This window comes from Vicia villosa, unplaced genomic scaffold, assembly GCF_029867415.1.
Source record: "Vicia villosa cultivar HV-30 ecotype Madison, WI unplaced genomic scaffold, Vvil1.0 ctg.003129F_1_1, whole genome shotgun sequence".
Taxonomy (NCBI): Eukaryota; Viridiplantae; Streptophyta; class Magnoliopsida; order Fabales; family Fabaceae; genus Vicia; species Vicia villosa.
This window is the reverse complement of record NW_026706119.1, coordinates 94,386-113,984: the sequence shown is the minus strand read 5'-3', so window position 1 is coordinate 113,984 and position 19,599 is coordinate 94,386.

Here is a 19,599-nt window from a genome sequence, read left to right as displayed (position 1 = left end):
TCTATATGCCAAAGTGAGAATTATATATACCTTGGACATTTAAGCTTGATTCTCATTAAATCTTCACAATTTCTTCAAGACTTCAAATGGTATGAATTTTCCTAAGAGTTGACATTCTTTTTGCTCATCCTTTATGAAAGTTGATATCCAAGTTGTCTTTATCAAAACCAAGTGATTTGATATTTTGATTGAGAAGTTTTATAATTACACAGATCTGAAGCCTTCTGACAGAGTTTGGGCAAAGATCATTCTGGGATCTTTCAACCACAGAAAATCAATTGTTTCTGCAACTTATATCAGTCAAGATCAGCAGTTCCTTCTGTACTGCATTGGAAAGGGTATGAGAATCAATTTGCCTCAAGTTCTGTTCAATCATCTGTGTACTCATGTGAAAGAATCAAGAGAGGCAGAACGTCTGAAGTATCCCAAGATTAAGAAGAATACCATTCCTATGGGAAGATTGATATCAGACATTCTGACTAAGAGTGGTCTGATTGATAATCTGACTATTGTGTATGTGAGTACTCTGACTGTTCATTCTTTGAGAAAAATGCAGTTGATTAAGAAGGTGATCTCCACTCCAAAGGTGATTCCTGATATTCTGACCAGAAGAACTCCTGTTGCTGACTTCCCTCAGATGTTCAAGGAAGAACTATCAGAATCTGTTCAACTCTATCTAGAATCCTGTGTAAGAGACCAGTCAGAAGTTGACCCTGCTTGGATTCGTGGAAGAACTCTTCCATCTTTGGATGATGTAATCAAGAAGGATAAGAAGAAGAAACTGAAAAAGAAGAAGAAGAGAAAGGTTTCTGATGAAGTTCTTGCTGCAAAGAAAGCCAAGAAGCATAGGAAACCTTCAGGTATTGTTATCTCTTACTCTGTACCTGTTAACAGTTTTGAAAAAATATCAACAGAATCTCTTAAAGTTGCCAGAACTTCTGAACAGTTTCAGAAGCTCATAGAAGAGATTGATAATGTAGACACTTCTAGTTCACACTCTTCTTCTGACCTTCCCCCTCAGATAATACAACCATCTTCTGAAATTCCATCTTCTTCCACCTCCACAAAAAGAAAACGCCCCCTTCATTCTGAACCAACTCTGAACCCCCAACCTCTAACTGTCATCTTCCCACAAATTCCATCTGAAAATATCTTTTCCACTAATCAACCTCATTCAACCATCTCCATTCCTAAACCAATCTCACAAATAAATGACCCTTCATCACCATCCACTTTTTCTGACCCTCTTGTTGCTGTCATTCACTCTGAAAATGAAGCAGAATCTTCACCCCCTCCATTCTCTTCAATCACCTCATTGCTTGATAGAACCCCTGAACCTTATTTCATTCTAAACCTAATTGATCCAATAACCGTACTTAACCCTCCAAAACCCTCTGTTGATATTCGTTTTGAATTGTTGAAGTATAAGGTACGGACAGGGTTAGATGCTCTGAAGATTGCTCATGACTCCAAGCTGGATCATGTAGCTACTGGAAAGCTGTGGACAGCTTTTGCTGATGAGGTACAAGCAGATTTTCTGGACCTCCAGAAGGATTGCCTTGCTGATGCTCCTGGTCCTGCTAGACTGATGCTGGATTTTGGCAGTGGAAGGTATTATCATCCTATCACTGACTGGAGGCCTCTGGAAGAGAAGCCTTTTGTTGATGAAATGGAAGCAGATAATTCCTTGGCTATGGTTGTTTGGAAGTCATATCCATACAAAGTTCTGACTGGAGATTTTCAGCTTCTATTCAACTGGTTCCAGGAGAACCCTCTGGAAGAGAAACCTGACATGGTATATCCAGAAGTTGAGTATCCTCCAGAAGTAGAGCTTCCTGTTTTTCAAGAGCACCCTGCTGAAGAAATTCCTGTTGAGGAAAATCTGGTAGATGCTCAAATGGTTGAACCTGATGTTGCTCATCCTGTCCAAGAAGATAACTTTGTTGCTTCTTCTGCTGGTCCTTCATCTTCTGTTCTGATGAACACTCTAAAGGAACTCCAACAGAATCAGGCTTCCTTGGCCAGTCGTCTGGACAAGCAAGATGACACCAATGCTGAAATCAGAACTTGGATGCAGAGACAAGAAGAAACCTCCAAGAAGCAAGCTGAAGACTGTGAGGGCAAGGTGTAGTTTTCCTGACGTCAAAACATTGTGAATCAACTACAACCCAAATGGAATCTGAGAAACCGAGCTAATGCAACAAAGACAAGTATCTTTGACCACAAGACACTAATAGGTCGACTCATGGATGAAATAGGTCGACCCATTGCAAGCTGATTCTGAAAGATTCCAAGTAAGGAGTGAATGCGTCAACGCATTACATGCATAGGTCGACGCATGGAACTTTGAGTTTATCTCGGGTATGCGCACGCTGACCCTTAAGGTCGACGCATCTAGCTTTTGAACCTCAGATGAAAAAAAAAGGGAAAATGCGTCAACGCATGGATGGAGCAGGTCGACGCACAAGATTTTGGGGAACTCACGGGAATGCGCACGCCGACCCTTCAGGTCGACGCAAGTGTCACATATTCCTCTTTCTCAGGTGCAACAAACTCAATAGGTCGACCTATGCAGAGAGCAGGTCGACCTGTCGCTAATTAATCTGATTTTTCTGCTGTGTTCAAATTGGTATATGCATCAAATGTGGTATAAATACTCAAGTTATCATTCAATAGCAAAATAACAAGAAACGTGAAATATAGACTCAGCTTCTTCTCATCTTTAACCTTTCGCTTATTGATCGAGAATCACACATAATCATCTTTCTCGATCGAAGTAAGGAACGTGTGTTGATAAGGTTCGACGGTAGATTTTGTCTTGTTCGAGATTCGACGGTAGACATTCATCTTGTTCGAGTGAAGATTGTTGAGGGTGTTTATTGTATAAAACCTTAGGGTTTTTCCTTCCTCATCAAAGATTTTGTTCGAAGGTTTTTGACGATCGATTCGCTTTGGTAATCAATTCAGCCGTGCATAAGGGTTTGAGAGATTGAAGATCTACTCAACAAACTTGCTACAACCGGAGGATTGAGAAAGGAACGATCGGGGTCTTGATCGTGAAGATCTTAGACATTGACTTGATTCGACTTGAATCAAGGGGAGGATCGAATTGTATTTCAATTTTACTGCATGATTGTAGTTGGTGATTGGTACTTTCTATCCTTGTTAAACATTTTGCAATCAAATAAAACTTTCCTAATTTCATTTGAAATTAGGGGCAGACGTACTCCTGCGAGGACGATAGAGGAACTGCCTAAACAAATATCGTGTTCCTTATCGCTTTTACTTTATCGCATTTTCACTTGTTTTCGTTTATTTCCATTATTGAACAAAACTAAGGTTAGGTAAAATATCGATCACCAAGTGTTCGATAAAACGTTCATTGTGAGTAATATACCATATAGTGTGTAATTGAGACAATCGAGATATTCGTTAAAACGTAATTCATTACTTGACATTCTCATCCGTTCGGTTTAGTGCACATATCCGGTCCCCGATAAAAAAATCATCTTAGACGATTAAGTGATTCAGGGAAGTCACGTTTCAAATAGCTAAAATTTTCTTAAGTCGAAAAAGGTGGTCTATTCACCCCCCTCTAGACCAGTCCTATCGTCTAACAAGTGGTATCACGAGCTCCGGTTCATTCTAGTGCTTGATATAACTTTTTAGAAAATGGAGAACGGTCAAAAAGGGGCGTATACTAAAGCGCCTGTTTTCACTGGAGAAAACTATAGTTATTGGAAAGACTGTATGTGCATTCATATCAACTCCGTTGATAGAAAAATTTGGGATGTCATCATCAATGGTCCTATGGCTATCACCATAACCAACGATGCTGGCATCACAAGACCTAAACCTCAAGCACAATGGGATGAAAAAGATGAAAAGAATTACGGGTATGATTGGAAATCTAGAAACATGATTATAGCTTCCTTAGGGGTCGATGAGTACTTTCGTGTGTCGCATTGCCAATCGGCTAAGGCAATGTGGGATGCATTACAAGTCGCCCATGAAGGAACTAATGATGTTAAGCTAGCTAGAATCAATACTTTAACGCAAGAGTTTGATCTCTTTCATATGAAACATGGTGAAACCATTGCGGATATGCAAAAGAGATTTTCTCACATTATAAATCGATTACACACATTGGGACATATTACTCCTAATGCCGTAGCTACTAACAAAGTTTTGAGATGTCTTAGTAGGGAATGGCAACCGAAGGTCACGGCAATCAAAGAAGCCAATGATCTCACTACATTGGATCTCACAGCTCTATTCGGAAAGCTTGAAGAACATGAGCAAGACCTCATGAACCTAAACAAGCACGAAAAGAAAGAAAAGAAAGAAAAGTCAAAGGACACGGAAAAGAAGTCTATCGCATTAAAGGCTTCAAGCTCTAAGTCATCCACCAAAGATACATGTGATAGTGAGTCTAGTGATGAAGATGAAAGTCCGGATGAAGATATGGGATTATTCATAAGAAGGTACAACAAATATCTTCGAAAGAATGAAATTAAGCACTCGGACAACAATCTAGTTGATTATAAACGTCAATTAAAGTCTAACAAGCAAGATGAGTACAAGAAGACTAAACCTAGAGGATCTTGTTACAACTGTGGAAAACCCGGTCACTACAAACCGGATTGCCCTTCACTAAAGAAAGATAAGACCAAAAGTAAACCTCAAAAGAAGCAACCAAAAGGAAGAAGATCCTACATCGCTTGGGAAAGTGATAGTGACTCATCTAGCAAAGAAAGCTCAAGCGATGAAGAGGAAACCGTCAACCTATGTCTCATGGCACATCAAAAGAAGAAAAAGATTGTAAGTCATGATAAATATAATAACGTTGATGCTATGTCTTATTTTGAATTAAAGCATGCCTTTGATACCTTGCATCATGAAGCTAAGGAAGCATTTCAACACTTAGCCTTAAATAAAAGAATTTTTAAATACCTTGAGAAGAAAGTTTCCGATTCCGAAAAGGAATTAGAAACTCTCAAAGAATCTATGATCAAGAGTATCAAAGACACAGGCGTTGTTGACAAAGGTCCTTGGTTTAAGTGGGGAGGATGTGAAACTTGTCACATTTTGCAAAAAGAAGTTAAAACTATCAAAGCCAAATTAGACAAGGCCTCACAACCAAAAATCACATATGCTATTGATCGATCACATTTCAAAAACAGTATGATAAATCCGTATCAACGATACACTTATGTGATAAAAGACCAATCTAGTAAATGTGATGACTACTCAAACTCAAGATGTCTATATTGTTGCAAAAGGGGACATACCATTAAAAAATGTCGCTTTAGGAGATTCTTGGTTCCCAAAGGCATTTTCAAATGGACTCCCAAGAGCAACCTTTGTTTCACTCACACACAAGGACCCAATGAAAATTGGGTACCTATTTCCCTTGTTTAAATATGTAGGTGGAATGTCTTGAGCCATCCGAAAGAAGATGGTTTCTAGATAGCGGATGCTCAAGACATATGACGGGTGACTTATCTTTATTCTATGACTTTGTGGCTAAGAAGAAAGGATTTGTGACCTATGGTGATAACAACAAGGGAGCAATACTCGGTAAAGGTAGTGTAGGTAATCCCTCTTCTACTACTATCTCTGACGTCCTTCTAATAGAGGGCCTTAAACACAATCTTATTAGCATCAGTCAATTATGCGACAAAGGATACTCAGTATCATTTTCTAAAGAAAGTTGCATAATTCGAAATGATGACAAGAAAGATGATGCGTTCAAAAGCCTGAGGGTAAATAATGTATACATGCTTGATCTAAATGATGTATCTTTGATTGAAGCAAAATGTCTAGCAACTATGAGTGAAGACTCATGGCTTTGGCATAGACGTTTAGCTCACGTCAACTTTGATTTGCTTAATAAAATCGTCTCAAAAGACTTAGTGTCCGGCCTACCTAAAATAAAGTTTTCCAAAGATCACTTATGTGATGTGTGCCAAATGGGAAAGCAAACGAGGATCTCTTTTAAATCTAAAAACATTGTTTCAACTACAAGACCTCTTGAACTTCTCCATATGGACCTCTTTGGACCATCTAGAATAAAAAGTCTAGGTGGAAACTATTATCGGTATGTCATAGTTGATGACTTTTCTAGATATTGTTGGACGATTTTCTTAGCAAATAAAAGTGACACCTTCTCCGCATTTGAGAAATTTGCCAAGTTAATTCAAAATAAATTAAACACTAACATAGTATCCATCCGAAGTGATCATGGAGGTGAGTTTGAAAACCATCTCTTTGAAGAGTTTTGTGGCAATCATGGTATTAATCATAATTTCTCCGCACCACGAACCCCCCAACAAAATGGAGTTGTGGAACGTAAAAATCGAGTGTTGGAAGAACTTGGGAGAACTATGATTAATGAACATGGGCTTCCAAAATATTTTTGGGCCGATGCCATTAATACGGCTTGTTATGTTCTGAATAGGATCCTGATACGTCCTATTCTAAACAAAACACCGTATGAACTCTTAAAAGGGAGAAAACCTAACATTTCTCACCTTCATGTATTTGGATGTAAATACTTTGTTCTAAACAATGGAAAAGAAAGTCTTGGCAAGTTTGATGCAAAAGCGGATGAGGGTATCTTTCTAGGATACACTCAATCTAGTAAAGCCTATAGAGTATACAACAAAAGGTTACATATTGTTGAAGAGTCCGTACATGTCTCTTTTGATGAATCTTGTCCGAAAGTTGTCGGAAAAGGTAGTGTTCTTAATGGTGCAGGTGTATCAACTGAGAGTTTACTTAATGATCCGGATGCCAAGCTTGAGAAAGATAAAGAATCCCTCTTACCCGAGAATAATGAAGAGGAAGTGGATCAAACACCTAAAGAGAAAGTAGAAGATCAACCAGGCGAGAAGAGTGATCTTCCTCTTGCATGGAAATCTTCTAAGGACCATCCTATGGAGAACATTCTAGGAGACATATCAAAAGGGGTGACAACACGGTCAAAGATAAGTAACTTTTGTTTTTATTATTCTTTCGTCTCTCAAATTGAGCCTAAAAACTCAAAAGATGCATTAGTCAATGAGCATTGGTATTTAGCTATGCAAAAAGAGCTAAACCAATTTAAGAGAAATGAGGTTTGGGACCTTGTCCCTCCTCCGCGAGACCATCGAGTAATTGGCACTAAATGGGTGTTTAGGAACAAACTAGACGAAAACGGTATCATCACTCGCAACAAGGCCCGTCTTGTTTCTCAAGGGTATAGCCAAGAGGAAGGGATCGACTATGAGGAGACCTATGCTCCGGTCGCCCGACTTGAGGCAATTCGCTTGTTAATTGCATTTGCATGTTCACAAAACTTTAAGCTTTATCAAATGGATGTTAAGAGTGCTTTTATAAATGGGTTTATTAATGAAGAGGTTTATGTATCTCAACCTCCCGGATTTGAAAACGTTGATTATCCTGATTATGTTTATAAACTTAAGCGTGCCTTGTATGGTTTAAAACAAGCTCCTAGAGCTTGGTACGAGCGGCTTAGCAACTTTCTAATTAATCAAGGTTTCTCAAGAGGGAAAGTTGATACTACCCTATTCATTAAGAGACATGAAAAGCATTCAATATTAGTTCAAGTGTATGTGGATGATATTATCTTTGGTTCTACTAACATGACTCTTGTAAAGGAGTTTTCTAAGCTTATGCAGGGAGAATTTGAGATGAGCATGATGGGTGAACTAAACTACTTCCTTGGACTTCAAATAAAACAACTAAAAGAAGGAACATTTGTGAGTCAAACCAAGTATTGTCAAGAACTCATCAAACGGTTTGATATGGCAAAGTCCAAGGCCATTAACACTCCTATGCCTACCGCGGTAAATCTTGATCGGGATGAACATGGTAAGTCGATTGATGTAAAAAGGTATAGAGGTATGATCGGTTCCCTACTTTACCTTACCGCTTCCCGTCCCGATATTATGTTTAGTGTATGCATGTGTGCAAGATATCAATCATGTCCCAAGGAGTCTCACTTAAAAGCCGTTAAGCGCATACTTAGGTATCTTGTAGGTACAACTAAGCATGGCTTATGGTTCTCCAAAGGTAGTGATTGCTCTTTGGTTGGATATTCCGATTCCGACTTTTCCGAGTGCAAATTGGATAGGAAAAGCACTAGTGGAACATGTCACTTCTTTTCAAATTCCTTGGTTAGTTGGCATAGCAAGAAACAAGTGTCCGTTGCCTTGTCAACTGCCGAGGCGGAATATGTGGTGGCTGGTAATTGTTGTGCTCAAATACTTTGGCTCAAGCAACAATTACTTGACTTCAATGTCAAGCTTGATCATATTCCTATCTTTTGTGATAACACAAGTGCTATCAATCTAACCAAAAATCCGGTCTTACACTCTCGCACTAAACATATAGAAATACGACATCATTTCCTTAGGGATCATGTTGAGAAGGGTGATGTAGTGTTTGAGCATGTTGATAGCAAAAATCAACTTGCCGACATCTTTACAAAACCACTAGCTACCGAGCCCTTCTTTCACATCCGTAGGGAACTCGGCGTCCTTGATATATCGGATAGGTTGCAACTATGAGTAGTTGCATTTGCCTTATTTATTATCTATGCTCTCACAATGTTTGAAGTGTTCATTAAAGGATATGTGAGGGCTTGTTTCTCATCTCCCTTGTGTAAAGGTAATATCGTTTCAACCATAAAACTCACTTCATGGTAAGGTATCACTATGGTAAAGTTGAAATGTGTTCATCAATATGTTTATTCTATGCAAGATTTGGTCATAACATGCATACATTCATTGTATACTGCAAAATTTTGAAATTTTCAAGCCTTAGGTCAACCTACTCTTTATGTGAGTCGACCTACTCAAAAATAAATTTTAAAAATTTAAGGCTAATGCGTCGACGCATCCACTGCATAGGTCGACGCATCGTTCGCAAATTTTCAAAATTAGGTTACATTTTAAAAAGGGAACACAAATCTATTTCAATATCTTCCTTCTCCTCTTGCGCCGACCCTCTCCCAAAAACCCTAAGCATCATTCATCTCCTCTCTCTCACTCATCCATGGCTACCCACAAATCACTGAGAAAGAGAGCAAGCAGAGAAGACTCTTCCTCTCAACAACAACCTGAAGTAGAGGATGCCTTATCTCTCATTCCTGATGCTCTTATGGAATCCTACTCTTCCCACTTCAGAAACCAAAAAGTCATCAAACAATTCATGCTGTTCACTGGAACTCTACGAAGACTTCATCTTCAACAGGTAATGGAACTAATTGAAGTTCAAAATTTGGGTACTTTTCTTGAATTAAGCCATGAGTACAATGAGGATCTGGTAAGGGTTTTCTATAATGGTATGCAAGGACACTTCCAAGAGAGTTCCTTCAACTTTCAGATGGGTGCAACCACATACGCCATCACCGACAACACTTGGAGGCAATTGGGTCTATTTCCACTCCGTGAGAATGCCGTCACGGTAACTGATACAAATGTGATGACCCAATTTGACTATAATGTTGCTCTGAACCACATGTTGCGGCGCCCTCATGCTGACCATATAGTCCAAAGCAATTTGTTTCCTCGGTCCGCTACTACAGGTCTCTTAAACATTGTTGACAGAATTCTACAATGGATTGTGGCACGTATCATCCGACCTAAACAAGGTGGATACTCTCGTGTTGACCAACAAGAAGTGTACTTAGTTTGGTTGATCAAGAGCCGAATTCCGGTCAATTGGCCTCATTTTATTGCGAAGCGTATGTTTGAATTAAAGGAATCAGGTAGAGGAACCGCTATTGGATATGCATCTCTCATCCAATGGGTGCTTAACAAAGTCAACATTCCATCTCAGCAGCTTCCAAAGAAGACCATATCCATTGACCAAGAATTCACCAAGAAGACACTGAATATGATGGGATTTTTCTACAATCGCGCCACGAGTGCCTATGGTGCTGTTCTACGAGGCAACAATCCGGATCTTAATAGAGAAGATGAGGACGAAATGAACATTGATGAAGAGGAAGATATTGCAGAAGAAGATGAAGATGAAGATGTGGGTGCTGAAACTGGCGGCTCGAATATTACATAATTGATGGAGGCTATGCGTCTTCAACAAATTGAAAATCAAAATTTGATGAATGAGCGCCTAACTACTCTAACCGCTCGTGTCACTGAGCAAGGTGCTCAGTTTACCGCCTACTCAACACTTCAAGAGCAAAGGTACAACACGCTCTATGGCATGTTGGATGCCTAGAGCAACCAAATCTCCTCCTTCACAAGTGCCTTCATGCAACACTACCCATTTCCTCCTGTTCATTCGTCTCAACCACCACCATCGGCTCAAGAAGGAGATGATAATGCAAATGCCTAGTGTTCTCTTTTGATTTTTTTTGCATTCAACATTTCCATATTGTCATGAACATTTTATTTGTATTTTGTGACTTAATTTTATCTTCTGCTAGACATAATTCTACTGTACTTTGTGTTTGTGTAAGGATTTGAATTGAGCTATGTGCTCATTATCGTTTACCTATTTATGTTATATTGCCGTTTATTTTATCATTCAGCATTGTTTTATGTGAATAAATGCTTTATGATTATGATTGCAAAAGGGCTTAGAAATGATCAAAATTGAACTATGTTATTCCACCATATATGTATAATACTGCCTGTCTCTTTTTGATGTTGTCAAAGGGGGAGAAAACTGAGTGAATCAGCAAGCAATGGAAAACACATGCACCAAGATAGGGGGGCATACAGAAAGGGGGAGCAAGAACCTCGGTTAAGCAATGCCTCGATACAAAGATTCACAATTTTTGCCATCATCAAAAAGGGGGAGTATGTGAGGGCAAGGTGTAGTTTTCATGACGTCAAAACATTGTGAATCAACTACAACCCAAATGGAATCTGAGAAACCGAGCTAATGCAACAAAGACAAGTATCTTTGACCACAAGACACTAATAGGTCGACTCATGGATGAAATAGGTCAGCCCATTGCAAGCTGATTCTGAAAGATTCCAAGTAAGGAGTGAATGCGTCGATGCATTACATGCATAGGTCGACGCATGGAACTTTGAGTTTATCTCGGGTATGCGCATGCTGACCCTTCAGGTCGACACATCTAGCTTTTGAACCTCAGATGAAAAAAAAAGGGAAAATGCGTCGACGCATGGATGGAGCAGGTCGACGCACAGGATTTTGGGGAACTCACGGGAATGCACACGCCGACCCTTCAGGTCGACGCAAGTGTCACATATTCCTCTTTCTCAGGTGCAACAAATTAATAGGTCGACCTAAGCAGAGAGCAGGTCGACCTGTCGCTAATTAATCTGATTTTTCTGCTGTGTTCAAATTAGTATATGCATCAAATGTGGTATAAATACTCAAGTGATCATTCAATAGCAAAATAACAAGAAACGTGAAATATAGACTCAGCTTCTTCTCATCTTCAACCTTTCGCTTATTGATCGAGAACCACACATAATCATCTTTCTCGATCGAAGTAAGGAACGTGTGTTGATAAGGTTCGACGGTAGATTTTGTCTTGTTCGAGATTCGACGGTAGACATTCATCTTGTTCGAGTGAAGATTGTTGAGGGTGTTTCTTGTATAAAACCTTAGGGTTTTTCCTTCCTCATCAAAGATTTTGTTCGAAGGTTTTTGACGATCGATTCGCTGTGGTAATCAATTCAGCCGTGCATAAGGGTTTGAGAGATTTAAGATCTACTCAACAAACTTGCTACAACCGGAGGATTGAGAAAGGAACGATCGGGGTCTTGATCGTGAAGATCTTAGACATTGACTTGATTCGACTTGAATCAAGGGGAGGATCGAATTGTATTTCAATTTTACTGCATGATTGTAGTTGGTGATTGGTACTTTCTATCCTTGTTAAACATTTTGCAATCAAATAAAACTTTCCTAATTTCATTTGAAATTAGGGGCAGACGTACTCCTGCGAGGACGATAGAGGAACTGCCTAAACAAATATTGTGTTCCTTATCGCTTTTACTTTATCGCATTTTCACTTGTTTTCGTTTATTTCCATTATTGAACAAAACTAAGGTTAGGTAAAATATCGATCACCAAGTGTTCGATAAAATTACTCAATCAAATTTTTGTTCATATTTTAGTGAAAACGTTCATTGTGAGTAATATACCATATAGTGTGTAATTGAGACAATCGAGATATTCGTTAAAACGTAATTCATCACTTGACGTTCTCATCCGTTCGGTTTAGTGCACATATCCGGTCCCCGATAACAAAATCATCTTAGACGATTAAGTGATTCAGGGAAGTCACGTTTCAAATAGCTAAAATTTTCTTAAGTCGAAAAAGGTGGTCTATTCATCCCCCTCTAGAGCAGTCCTATTGTCTAACAAAGACACCTCTGAGATTAAGAACCTTCTGGACGCCTTAGCTTCTAAGTTTAGCCAGTCGTAGTCTGTGTCTTGTGTCTTAGTTGTTTTTCTTTGTTTTTTGCATCTGTTTTGAACTGCATCTGCTTTGTATTCCCTCTTCTGATTAATCAATGAAATATTTCTTTCTTCACTATGTGTGTCTTTCATCTGAATCTTTTATACTTTTTGATGTTATGACAAAAAGGGGGAGAAGCGTGCTAATTGAATTAATTTATAATATCAGTTGCTGGGCTTAAGTCTCAACATTCCTAACAAATATTGCAAGTTTTCTGTCTTTGATAGTTTTGCAGGAATGTGATACTCTGGACAAGCTCAATATGGGGAGAAGCAAATTTTGAGGAGAAGCAAATATTGAGGAGAAGCAAATCTGAAGAAGAAATCAAAGAGTTGAAGCAATCAAGCTTAATGTTCTAATACATATCAAGCTCTGATACAAAGCCTTTGCTAGTGCTCTGATACAAACCTTGCTCTGATTGCTCTAATATAAGAAGTTGCAAGATCAGAAAGAAGCTATGCTCTAATGCAAGAAGCTACAAAGCTCTGATACAAGCAAGCCTTCTTGATGCTATGATAAAGCTAAGTGATCTAAAAGAGAAATTCAAAGCTCTGAAGCGGTCCAATGGAGCTCTGAAGTGAAGCTCTAAATCATCTAAAGATTCAAAGTTCAATGTGAAAGTCTCAACTGAAATGGAAAAATACTCAGGGAAGTCTTTTATTTATAAATTCTTCTAGTATTAATTTCAGGGGGAGATTGTTAATCTCAGGGGGAGACATATTCACACACTCTGATTAATATGCTTTATGTTATATCTGTGTATTGTCTTTGTTCATCTGATATTCTGGATACAAATTCATATCAATTCTGTATGTTTTTGTCATCATCAAAAAGGGGGAGATTGTTAGAACAAAAAATGTTATGATCAATATTCATAGTTTTGATAATAACATTAAGTATGAATTTTGTATAAGACAATGTGGTACTCTAATCCTTTACGTTTTCCATTTCAGGAAAAGTATAAAAGAGTATGCACAAATCAGCGTTCAGAAGCACTGAACCAGAAGTTCTAGATGGCTCCATTAGAACATGGTCTGGCAAGACATCAGAAGATGGTCCTGCAGAATCAGAACATGATCTAAAAAGCATCAGAAGATGGCATTCAGAAGTAAAAGCTCTGAAGCTCTGATGGTATCACGCTTAAAACACTTCAAAGTCTGAAGACAGAAGTTGCATCTGCACCAACGCTGAAGACTCTGATATTCAAACGTTGTTATCTACAAAATCTGAATCCAGAAGAAAGTACAAGATGAAAAGGCTATAACGTCAAATCTCTGACTGACAAAAGGAACGTTAGAAGCTACAAAAGGCAAAGTCAGTAAAAGCAGCAAAAGCATGGCTCGAGGTAGTTGACAAAAGAGTGAAACATTAAATGCAGCATTGTACTATTCACGCAAAGCATTAAATGCTCCCAACGGTCATTTCCTCTCAACGCCTATATATAGAAGTTCTGATTCAGAAGCAAAAAAAACAACTCTCTTGCATTATACAAAAATGTTGTCAAACTAATTGTGAAAAAGCAAAGAAGAACTTCATCTTCAACCTCATAACTTTGTAATATTTTAGTGAGTGTTAAGAACTAGAACTTAAGAGAAATATCACTTTCTGATTACAGCTTTCTTAGAAGCAAATTAAACTCTTGTAATATTTATTTTACATTGATTGTAAAAGGATTTCCTAGAGTGATCAAGTTGTGATCTGTAAACTCTAGAAGACTTAGAGAAAATTCTAAGTGGAGAACCATTGTAATCAGTTTGATTAGTGGATTAAATCCTCAGTTGAGGTAAATCACTCTAAAGGGGTGGACTGGAGTAGTTTGGTTAACAACGAACCAGAATAAAAATCATTGTGTTCAATATTTTTATCTGCCAAGTTTTTAAGTTACACTTATTCAATCCCCTCTTTCTAAGTGTTTTTCTATCCTTAATAATCAGCACACAATAAAATGTTTCCTAAATCATAGATTGAGAGAAATCAGGAAACATAATCGTAAAACGTAACAGCTTCTGCTGTCAAACATGGATGTAATGACATCGGTCATGACATTCACTAAAAAACTTCTATTAGCTTAAACATATGCAACCTGCATAACACCATATAAAGCATGTCATGACATTTGTCAAGACATTAAACACCCACGTATGTTTTACCACAAATGAAGCCAACATGAAAACACCTACATTTTCCAAAATGTAAAAGGTGAACATGTTCAGAATTTAACCACAATTCTAACCATGTATCCACCAAACATGTATTTTAACTACAACTCTTGAATTCCTAGAAAAAAGTTATGAAACCTAAAATTTCAAAACAACATTAAATGGTCTACATGATGAATAAATGGATGAAACCAGAGGGCATTTGATCCCCACATTGTAACAAACACAATAGAATCGAGTTTTTTTTCAAAATTAATACATAAATGATAGAGTTCAGAGTAAATTTTGTTACCTCTGAAACTGGAGATCGAAACAATCTTTGGTGATGTTACAAAACTTGTTTAATGATCTGGACAGCTTCGTGGCACCTTATAGAAGCTAAATGGATGCTTACTGGAACTTCAACACTCCGGTAATTATTTGCTCAACTGTACCTGCAAGCAGCAAAAGTTTGAAATGGAAATCTATGTTCCAAGTGTTAGAGAAGTTAATCAATGATCTGGATAGCTTCTATTTGATGTATGGAAGGTATCTGAAGTGAATGTTTGGAAAATGCTTGAGCCAAGTGTGAGTGATTAATTGTGATTTTGAGTCGGAGATGTTTCTGAAGGGGATGAATATGATAGATTACTTCCAAATGATGATCAGAAGCTACCTTAAAGGTTGTTTGACACCAAGAATGCTAAGAATTCAAAATGGCCATGTTTATGCAAATGACCAATTTTTGGATTTTCAAGTGAGGGGTGATTTTGAGAATTATGGTGTGTTTTTTGCAAGAGGCAAAGCCCTATATTTATAGGTAAAAATTAGGGTTTTGGGTGAAGGAATCATACCAATTGGTGATCACATGTTCAAGTTATCCCACTTTGCTTCTTGGTGAAGGAACATGAAAGTTATGGTTCCCATGGTGAAGTAGCAACTTTAAGCATGCCTGGGAGAGTCTTCTCTGCATCATAAGAGGTTTCTTGCTGAGTTTAAAATGCTTTTGGATCAGAAGCAACAATGTAGTGGCTCAATGGTACTTATGTTTGTGATTAAAGCTTCTTCTTTAAAATGGAAGTCACCACTTTTGTACACAAATGGCATTAAACTTGGATAATGCTTAAAACACTTGGACCATAGCTCAAAAGCAAGTGTAATCTTCTGATTATGGTGGTTCAAACAAGTTATAGGACCTGTAGGGCATGAATCTTGTAGATTTGGATAAGCTTGAAACTTGGTTCTTCATTTTTATGACTTGTATTCAAGTGTTGTGGTGCCATATTTTTTACTTCGATTCTCCCAATCTACACATGCTATGGAGGCGTTTGAGTACTCTTTTGAAAGCTCTTGCAACACTCTTCAACTCCCTTGTTTGGTGTTTCTTCAGATTCATCCTCCACCTTTATGAAAAATGCCCATAAAGTTGGAAGAAAACTAGGTTTAAAATTCTTTGAAATTTTGCTAAGTGTTGGACAGATCTTCATGAGCCCATATATCTCAAATGGTTGATCTTTTAGAAAAAAACGTATTTGTGACAAAGTTATTTTATGGATCAAGATATACAACTTTCATGTTGGAAGATTTTTCAATTTTCTTCTTGGATTTTGAAGTTATTTGTGCATGAAATTATGTCTAAAAAGCTTGAAAACACTTAGAAATTTTCTAAGTCTTTGAAATTTTAAAACTTTGACTTTTGTTGACTTTTTATTCTTGATTGATTTTCTTGATTCTTCTTGATCAAATGACTCCAATAATCATAGGTTAATGATTTTTATCTTCAAAAGTCCATAGTTAACCAAATTTCCCAAATTGACTTTTTCCAAATGAATTGCATTCTTGTGAATTTCATTTGAATCAAGCTATCCTCTTCAAATTAATGACATGAGTGGATTACAATGAGGCATTGGAGACTCTTGAATCATATTCAGAGCCATAGAGCTATGTCTTGATCAAAAGTCATACCTTTAGAGGAATTAGGTCAAAAACCCTAATTTGTGTGCCAGATTGAAGCAACTGGGAAACTCATCGAAAACAATGAAGTCGCCATCGATCGTTTATTTATCCCACAATAAGGGAAAGGAAATCATCGAGTAAAACCTAAAATAAAACGAACAAGGGTCTTACGACCAAGAGAAAGGGTAAGGGAGTCGGTTACACAAGGGGAAAGGATTAACACCCCTCACGTCCGTCGTACTCGACGAGATCCACTCTTGTTAATTCTAATCTATGGGTGTAAAAAGTTAAATGTAAAGATTAATGCTAAGGAAATGCAATGCATGCAAAATGTAGGGAAAATAAAGTTGTGCTCGCTCGGGCCCTACCCCAATGCCTACGTATCCTTTTTGAGGAATCAGAGTTACCGTAGTTGGGTTCAATATTTTCTGTTTGTTTTTTCTTGTTTTTAAATGAACAGTTACATTTGCACTCCGCTGCTCGACCTTTGGAGACTTTAGCTAGGGAATGGAGGGGAAATAACATGTTCTTACCTAACCAAGCAAAGCTAAAAAGAAAAAGAGATTTGGTTGGTGTTTTTTGATGTAGGTAGAGGTGATCTAGAGCCCAATGCAAGGATGCCCACCTTTCTCCACTTTTTAGATTTTTTTTTTTATATTTATTAGGTACATTAGGTGTTTTTGGTTTTGATGTAGATAGTTGTGAATTAATTCCAATGCAAGGATACTCACATTTCTCTACTTATTAAGACTTTTGTGGGTATTTTTTAAGGGAATTAATTTTAAGTATTTATTAGATATTTTGAAGGTTGAAAGAAGAGGAAAACTAATTGTATTATGAAAGGAGAATTCTAAGTCCTAATATTGTTATGTTAGTTCTACCTAATGTTGTCATGTACAATGGTCCTAAAGTTGGGGTTAAAAGATTAATCTAATATTTTTGAGATTTTAATTAAAGAAATAAAATCTAATCTAAAAACATCTTTTTTGTATTTTTAATATTTAACAATTAGAAATTAAGACAATTATTAAAACAAAATTAAAGTAGAAACAATTAAAATAAAACAAAGCAAAATGGGCTAAAGAGGATGGTAAATATGAGGGTGTAATATAAAGATAGGCACTGGGCTGAATTTAAGTCTGACCCAAATCAAGAATAATCAACTCTGTCTTTAAAGAGGGGTGCTGGATTCAAATGGGTGTAAGAGACTGGGCTTATCAGAGAAAGCCCAAATCAATTGAACAGTCCATGAAAAGGGGTGCACGGACCTATACAGGGTGATGATAGGAAATCTGGAACCGAACCAGGCCTATGGGTACTAAGCCCAACATCAAAAATTGAAGATAAGCCCTAGAAACTAAAAGATCCTAATCCGCCTTCCATCTTCTAATCCTCTACGGTCTCCCTCTCCAACACTCAACAGTACTTTCAATTTCCTCAGATTCAAATTTTCTGCAACCTCTGTATTTTCTCATCTCACCTCACTATTTTTCAATTCAACTCTTCTTCTCTCAAACTATGTTCAAACAACAATTTTCCCTTTTCTAATCAAACGAGCAAACACTAACAGGATAATAACCAACAACATCGAACTCAAACGAAACAAGAAATAGGAAAAGTTACCGTAATAACAAAAATTCTGACGAGAAACAAGAAATCCAGAGATGATATAATAATGATCTTCTTCTAAAATTCTGGTCAGATTTGTTGTTGCGTGTATGTCCGATTTGAATGGAGCTCTGCGTCCATGTCGTTTCGGTTCGTCGGAGAACTCAAACAAAAGTGTTTCCTAAGGGACTCAACTTGATGTTTATCCTAATTGACATAACTAAAAGTGATGCCCAAGAGACTAAACATAAAGTCTTTTCTGAGGGACTAAACTTAAACCCTTTCTTGAGGGACCAAACATAAAGTCTTACTTGAGGAACTTAACTTAAAGTCTCTCCCGAATGACTCAACTGAAATAATCTCCTAAGGGACTCGAATAAAAGTATTATTTAAGGTACTCAACTAAAAGTATAGCCCCAAGGATTAAATTTAAAGTAATTTATGAGGGACTTATTTTAATGTCTCGCCTAAGGGACTGAACTTAAAGGCTCGACTGAGGGACTAAACTTAAATTAAATCCCACGGGAATTAACTTAAAGTCTAGCTCAATGGACTCAATTTAAGGCCTCACTTAGGTTATAGAAATTAAAGTCTCACTTAAGGGACTCAACTTAATGTATCGCCTGAGGGACCCTACTTAAATTCTTGTCCAAAGGACTAAATTTAAAGACTCTTTTGAAGGATTGAACTTAAATTCTCCATCGTGGGAATAAACTTAAAGTCTCACTTGAGGGAGTCAACTTAAAATCTCACACAATGGAATCAATTAACACCTAGACAAAGAGACTCAATTTAAAGTTTCTACTATGGGGCTCATCTGAAAGTTTCTCCATAGGTAATCAACTTAAAGTTTCGCTTGAGTAGCTTAACTTAAAGTCTCATCCGAGGTATTCAATTTAAAGTCTCACCCAAAAATAAATTACCTTCTGGATGCATTAAGCCACTTTATCCTTTTGCAAAGACCTCATGCATAGGAAAATTCTAGATCCACTCATTCTTATAACGTGGGAATGATGTGTTCCAATAATAATTTAACCAAATTTAGTCAAGGGATCATAATCATCTCTCCATAATTTGAGGAAAAATTACTTATTCCTTCCCACGTTTTTGGTAATGGAGCTAAGAAAATTGCCTATAGCCTGGGACCAGGAGGACCTAATCAATAAATCAACCTTAGAGCTGGGATGTGATCTTCAATTTCTCTCCAGAAGGAGCACTCAAAGCATCTAGTCATTATGCTCCAGCACGTCCAAAAACCCTAGAAACACCGCAAACAATCCTAGAAATCCCTGACTATTTCATTAAACTTGATAGAAAATTATATATATATATATATATATATATATATATATATATATATATATAATTGTAATTTCTTTCAAAATTTTAAAATTATGCTTGCCAATTTTTAAGAATTACAATTGA